Source organism: Sciurus vulgaris (genome assembly GCF_902686455.1).
Source record: "Sciurus vulgaris genome assembly, chromosome: 2".
Lineage (NCBI taxonomy): Eukaryota > Metazoa > Chordata > Mammalia > Rodentia > Sciuridae > Sciurus > Sciurus vulgaris.
Window position 1 is genome coordinate 27,494,911 of NC_136462.1, and position 7,039 is coordinate 27,501,949.

The following is a 7,039-nucleotide window of genomic DNA, read 5'->3' on the forward strand; positions in this document are numbered from 1 at the left end:
GTTCTTGAGTGCTGCTCGGTAGAGCCTGGCTGTGTGCCTGATGCTGGCCAGCACTTTAGGAAGGGACAGGCACCCTTAGCTGTGTATGCTGTGCCAGACCCCTCCTGCCACAATCTCCTTTAGGAGATATGATCACCTCCACTTAATAAAAGAGGGAACTGAGACTTGGGAAAGGTGTCTCATTCAAGGTTCAAGGTCACTGCCGGCAAGGGAAGAGCCAGGGTGGAAACCTAGATCTGATTGATCCAGGGCCTGTCCTGTTTTTTCTTTCTTTCTTTCTTTCTTTTTTTTTTGACCGAGGATTGAAGCCAGGGATGGTTTATCACTGAGATACTTCCCCAGACCTTTTTATTTTTTATTTTGAGACAGGGCCTCACTGAGTTGCTGAAGCTGGCTTTGAACTTCGGATTCTCTTGCCTCGGCCTCCCGAGTTGACAGGAGTGCACCACTGTGCCATGCTTCAAAGCTGCGCTCTTAGCCCCTGAGGCCCGGTGTTTCAGGGCTGGAGGAAGAGCGGGTGGTGGGAGCTGTTGTTTCCAGGGTAAGGAAGATTGCTCCTACTGTCCCGGAGAAGTCTCAGGGCCAGCCCGGCATGGCAGCTCATGCTTGTAAGGCCAGCAATTTAGAAGGCTGAGATTTCAAGTTCAAGGCCAGCCTCAGCCACTTATGGAGACCCTCAGCAACTTCCTGAGACACTGTCTCAAGATAAAAAATAAAAAGGGCTGGGGATGTTGCTAAGTGGTAAAGCACCCCTGGGTTAGATCCATAGTAACCCCCCCCCCCCCCAAAAAAAAAAGCCTCTTGCCACTGAAGGAGTCAAGGTGAGGTCTGAGGGGAGGCTGCTTGGGACTGAATTAGTTAGGAGAGGCCTGCGGTGTGGTGGGGAAGCACACACACTCCCCCAGACCCACAGGTGACAGACACACAGATGTACCATGCACCTGATAGGTACAGAGGTGCATATGAAAGCCCAGACACAGGAAGATCCCAGGGGATCTTAAGTGCACATAGACACGTCAGCTAAAAGCAGCTAAAAGGTAGGTACAGACCCAGCCTACACAAAGACACCGGGAAAAATTCACCCGTGATGGGCACGCATCACACACGCACACGCACACGCACACGCACGCGCGTGCCACATCCCAGAGGGATGGGAAGGAAGCCTGGCCATCTCATTTCCGGGCCTCTAAAGCAGAGGGAAAAGCCTTTCCCAGAAGTGCTGAGTCAGCAGCGGGTGACAAATGAGCCTTGGGCGCGGGGCTCGGCGCGAGCACGAGCACGAGCATTTAGCATGCGTGCCAGCGCCAGCCCCGGGCCAGCGGCGAGGGGGCAGGGAGTGGCGGCCGGCTGCCCGGCTGCGCGCCCCGGGGAGGCCCGCGGGAGGAAGTGACTCGCTTTGACTTTGCAAATGCCGGACTTTGCAGCCCAAGGTCACGCACAGGCGCCGCCAACCGGCTTCCTGCAGGGAGGAGGGGTGGGCTCTGGCTGGCTCTGGGCTCCTGCCCGGCGAGACCTGCGCAGGCCTGGGTGCAGGTGGGGGACATGAGCAGGAGTGGCCCTCCCCTGTGGCAGACTCTGCAAGAACAGACAATGGAAACGTGCGGAGAGGCCCAGAGTGCGGAGGCCCTTCCCAGAAATGCCTCAGCATTTCTGAGGCTGGCTCAGAGCTTGAGTCTGGCTAGGGTTGGGGTCTTTGGGGTCTTTGCTAAAGGCTGCCACCCTGGAAATGAGTGAGAGGGCGTCCCCGCATGCATGGCCTGGTTCTTCTTCCCATTTGCTTAGTCTGATTTTTAATTCACGGAGCAGCCAGTGAGATCTTTTCAAAACCTCAGTCACATCATTTCCTGCCATGGCTTCCCCTGCACTGAGAATAAGTGGCCGGTAACTTATTCGGGGTATGGACCACTATTGACTGACAGAAAAGGCTACAGCAGTGACATCAGGACAACATGCCTGGGCTGGGACTGTCCTGGCAGCAAGCCTTAGTTCTAGCTTGTTCTACCGTCTTTCCGTGTCTGACCCAAGTTTCAGCATCAATGTCATTTCCTCGGAGAGACCTCACCTGGCCATCTACCTAAAGAGGTCCCGTCTGCCACTCACTCAGCATGTCATTATTTTTAAAAATTTCCTTCTCAGCATTTACCACCCTGTGAATTTTTATTTGTGGTTTCTTCTTTTCTGGCTGTCCATTCCCCTCCCTAAATAAAAGCCCTTGACTGCAAAGACTTTTTCTATTTCGCTCGGCCCTGCTGTATCCCCAGGGCCTAGAACTGTGTCTGGGACACAGTCGCATTAAATCCATGTGCACAGACGAGGGACAGCCTATGAGAGAACACAAGCCTCAGGGCCACACAGGCAAGGAGAGGGACAGGGCCTATTTAGGTGTGTGTGTGTGTGTGTGTGTGTGTGTGTGTGTGTGTGTGTGTGCAGGCCCATGGAGCAGAGTTGAAAACAGATCTGGCCGAGAATTCCTGCTCTCTCAGTTACCAGCTCTGTCTTCAGGCAAGATATTTACTATCTGCTGAAAGAAGGAACACACCCTTTCTGGCAGGGTTCTTGACAGCTCGGGGTCCCCTCCCAGACCTGCTGGGAATGCAGGAGTGCAGCGCTCCTTTCCTTAGGAGGCTCTCGGAGTGGGGCGCCATCATGGAGGTGCCCGTGTCTCCCCCAGGCCCTGTAAGGGCGCCTTGGTTACCTCCTCTGTGGACCGGGATGGAACAGGGCTCTGCTGCCCAGATGCGGACCTCTGAAAACAGTGAGGGAATCTGTCAAAATAGAGAAATTACAAGCGTGGCTGTCTGGCTTTGGTGGACTCCGAGCCTGGAGAACTTTTTTTTTTTTTCCTGCATTTTGGGGCTGGGGGTATAGCTCAGTTGGTAGAGCGCTTGCCTTACAAGCACAAGGCCCTGGGTTCTAATCCCCAGCCAAACACACAAAGGAAGTTTCTTTTTTTTTTTTCTTTTTGCTTTTGTTTCTTAATTCCTATCTTCTCTGTTCCACCCCAGTAAGATTATAGTCATGATGGTGCTTTGGGACAGTATCCCTGCCTGGCTGGAGGCATGTGGTGGTGGTGGGGGGCATGGTTATGTTTCTCTGCTGAGATTTACTCACATGGATGCAGGACACAGGCTGTGGTCCCCTCTCTCCCCATGCCTGGAGGTGCCCAGGAACTGGTTTTCTGTGAGCTGGGGCTGCAGCTTCTGTGCAGAATACAGGAAGTGAAGGTGACCTGTGGAGGAGGCAGCCCTGGGGACACATAATGTGCCAGTGCCTACGGGGGACCTCAAGTGGGAAGGGCAGCTCCTAGACCCAGGCTGGGTCCTGAGGCTACTGTTCCCAGTCTTCTGTCCTGACTCAGCCTCCCCGTGTGCATGAGAGCAGGGGAGTGCCTGGCAGCCAGAGGTGGTCCCCCCTGCGCCCTCCAGTGGGGGGGTCTGAAGCTGGGGCGGCTGTTCACGGTCAGGATACTGCCTCCATCCCAGCGCCCCTCTGTGAACTCCCAGCGGGGTTTCAAGTGGCGTCACTGGGAGGCCCATGGGATAGATGTGGGCAGAGGAAAGTGAAAGGAACAAGGCCACACATCCGTCAACCTCTAGCACTGTCCACGGGCCCGACCCTGCACTCCACTCTGACTCCATCTTGATAAGACTCAGAATCACCAACTGTGATCCCAGCTACTCAGGAGGCTGAGGCAGGAGGACTCTTGAGTTCAAGGCCAGCCTCAACAACTTAGTGAGAACCTGCCTAAAAAAAAACAAAAATGAAAACAAACAAACAAAAACACCACAACAACTTAGAATCACACCTCAGCCCCATTCATTCACCCTTTGGTCCACAGATATTTGTCAAGCACCACTATGCAGCAGGCCCTGCTGCTCTCATGCAGGGCACCTGGCCATGGAAACAGACTTAAACATCCCTGTCCTCACCCGGCTTACATTCTAGCGGATTAAGACAATAACCAAAATGAGTGAACTATTTAGTACGTCAGGTGTTGGTAGACGCTATGGAGAAAAGCAAAGTAGAGAAGGCAAATGGGGTACAAAAGCAGGGGTGAGTAAGTCAGTGTAAATAGAAGTCTGGGAAGGCTCTTGGAGAAGGCGTACTGAGCCTAATTCTCTAAGAAACATTCATCTGGGCTGGAGATGTGGTTCAGTGGAAATGTGCTTGCCTGGCATGCACAAGGACCTGGGTTTAATCCCCAGCACACCAAAACCAATGACGAACCCAACAAAAAAGAATAATTCATCTGCACAGAAGGAGAAGGGTGCAGGAACAATTATTATCCTTCCCACAAAGGGTGAGGAGGCTGAGGCCCAAGTGAGGAGTCCAAGTTCGGAGGACTGGGAAGAAGTGGAAGAACTGAAACTTCAGTTCAAGTTCCTTCTGTGCTTGTAGCCACAGCACAATACTGGACAAAGAGAGAGAATGGAATGGAAAGGAGAAAGGAAATAAGAGGGCGTACGGAGAGACTTGCAGTGGTGGCCATCTGTTTTCCAAACTGAAAATCAGGACACAATCTGAAAGGGTTTTCCTGTGGCTTGCAACAAGAGTGGCCGTCTGGGAGAGGCGGTTTGGATGCTGGCCTGAAGGGTGGTATTTCTGAGACATTCCAGTGGCTTGTGGGGCCCACGAGGCAGTCCAAGGGTAGGGCATTGCCATAGCAACCTCAGCCTGGCCACTGGGCCAGGAGCCAGGTGCAGGGCCACATGACCGAGAAGCTGCTCTGGGCATGGACTTGAGACTCTGAGGGCCACTGAGGAGGCATGAGCCACTGAGCAGCCAACTCTGAGGTGACATGAAAAGGGGAAGGGGTGCCGCTGGTGGCCTTCTTGTGGCCAGTCAAGAGGGTGGTCTAGAAGGGTCCAGGAAGCCCCCTGGTAGGAGTCTGCAGGCAATGAGGAAAGAGCCGGGCTTTCCCATGAGCCAAGTCTGGGTTTGAATCATTTCTCTGCGACTTCCTGCTCTGCAGCCTAAGTCACAGGGCTCCCAAGGCCTGTCTGCTCCTGTGTGCGGTGGGGACAGCGCAATGCACAGGACGGTGGCAAGGAGCATCGCATATGGAGATAAGGCAGCCGCTGTGCTTGGTTGGCACGTTGCAGACTCCGTGTTGCCATTCCCTCCCCACAGCAGGGCATTGGGGGCGTGCCAAGACGGAGAGCCGGTGGGATGGGGAGGCTCTCGGGGCTTGGGAAACATATGACCCAGTCACCCGGGGCAGTTGCAGGTTCCCAGCCAAAGCCTCACATGCGCTGGGGCTTCGTCAGCAACAAAAGAACAATGCCCTTCCTAAAGGGCCAGGCCTCAGGGTAAGCCCTTCCCCCCCAGGTCCCGGTTCCCACCACTCCACGGCCCCAGCGCCCTGGGCTGCAGGCGTCCACCCACAGGCCCTGTCAGGCCTCAGGGCAGCTCCAGGGCCCATGGCGCCCTCTACTTGAGTGAGTGGTCGGTGTACCTTCTGAGGATGGAGGCTCCCACTGGGTGACTCCTTCCATTCTGTTCAGCTGCCAGCCCACCCTTGCTATTGCTTCTAGAAGCCTGTTCTCAAAGAGGGGAAAGAGAAGGAGAAGGACCTTCACGGACTCTTGCACCCCCACGCCCCTGACTTCCGCCCGCTGAGCTGCATCTCTCAGGCCTCAGCTGTGGCAAGGCCAAGGGAGGCTGGAATCCAGCCCAGTTTTTACCAAAAATTCACTGGGTGACCTCAAGTGTCCTCTCTGGGCCTTCTTGCTTTCGTTTGTAAAGAGAGGGGTCCTGACAAGACCACCTCTACCATCTAGTCCTGACCCCTAGGGATTGCACTTGCTGGGTCCTCTGGCTCACCACGCAGGGCACTGACGGTTTCCTGACAGGATCTTTCTTACGTTTGTTGTCTACCATCTGTCTTCTTCCACCCCAGCTCCTTGAGGGCAGGCGTGGGTGTTCTGTTCACTACTGCAGCCCTGTCACCTGCGAAAAAGACAGTAGGAGCTTGGGTCCGTGTCCTGGAAGGAAAGGAAATTGGGGGCTTGAATAGGGGAATCCAAGGGACTTGGATGAAGACACCGTTTCCAAGGTCACAGACAAGGTGAGAAGTGTGGGGTACCCCAGGGCCAACCACCCGGAAGGGGACGGATGGGGCTGAGCCGAGCTGGGCCAGGAGCTGCTCCTGTGACAGAGGAGAGCAGCCACTGCCCACATGGCCCAGCATGGGGGCAGATGGGGAGCCAATACTCAGACCTCTTTCTCTTCCTGCCCATTGCCTGCCGCCTCCTCCCGTTGGCTGGAACCAACCCGAAGCCAAAGAGCAAGAGAGCTCTTGGACAGTCCTCAGAGTTCTAGCTCCTGAGTTGAGGAAAGCGGGGTAGAGAGCAGGGGAGGGAGTGTGCAGGGGTGACTGTGGATCTGGAGCGGGTGACTCGCTAAGCACCCGATAAACATTTGCTGGCCCTGACCCTGGGCCAAAGTGTGTCCACGGAAGCACACATGGAACCTGAAGGTTTATAAAGCATGGTTTCTGCCCTCTAGGCAGCACTAGCTTACCTTGGTTGGGTGTTGAGGGGCCCATTCCCTCTGCCTGGGGCTCCCCCATCTTTGTCTGATCTGGGGTAGCAAGTGTGATTTACATAATTATACTGACAGTGAAAGGAGGAGCACCTTTCTAAGGGAGGCTGGGGTGGAGGCTCTGGGTGACAGGCACTGGCTGTGAAGCCCTGAACCAGCCCTCAGGAAGGTGACCTTGAAGTGGTAGTTCAGGATCCAGGGTCTGAAAGTTTCCAGTTCCATTCAGTTACTCGCTGGCTGGGCGATCCTGGGCTTGTTCCTTGATGTCTCTGATCTACCATTTCATCATGTATAAAAATGGAAGAGTGAATGGGATGCAGGCATTTCATGAGGGTTTAATGGAAATATATGCACAAGGCTCCTATAGCACAGTGCCTGGCACATCTCGAATTCTCTATGATTATAATTAGAGACCAAGGGCCGCCCGCCCCGCGTTCCGTTTCTCACCCGACAGGGGATCTCCACCCCCTCTCCAGCTCCATTTAATTCTGAGTGT

The 7,039-nt window shown here is 54.6% G+C and overlaps 1 long non-coding RNA gene across 2 annotated transcripts; it reads right to left on the bottom strand.

The window, feature by feature from the left end:
- Window positions 1-331: 331 nt before the first annotated feature.
- LOC306651875 lies at window positions 332-5,904 on the bottom strand. Of its 2 annotated transcripts, none has more exons than XR_013761229.1 (4): window positions 5,456-5,904; window positions 3,581-3,744; window positions 3,112-3,200; window positions 332-695 (listed from the first exon to the last, which is right to left on the bottom strand). It is a non-coding gene; the product is annotated as an uncharacterized lncRNA (long non-coding RNA). The 2 variants fall into 2 exon arrangements; XR_013761230.1 differs by having other exon boundaries at window positions 3,112-3,246.
- Window positions 5,905-7,039: the final 1,135 nt, after the last annotated feature.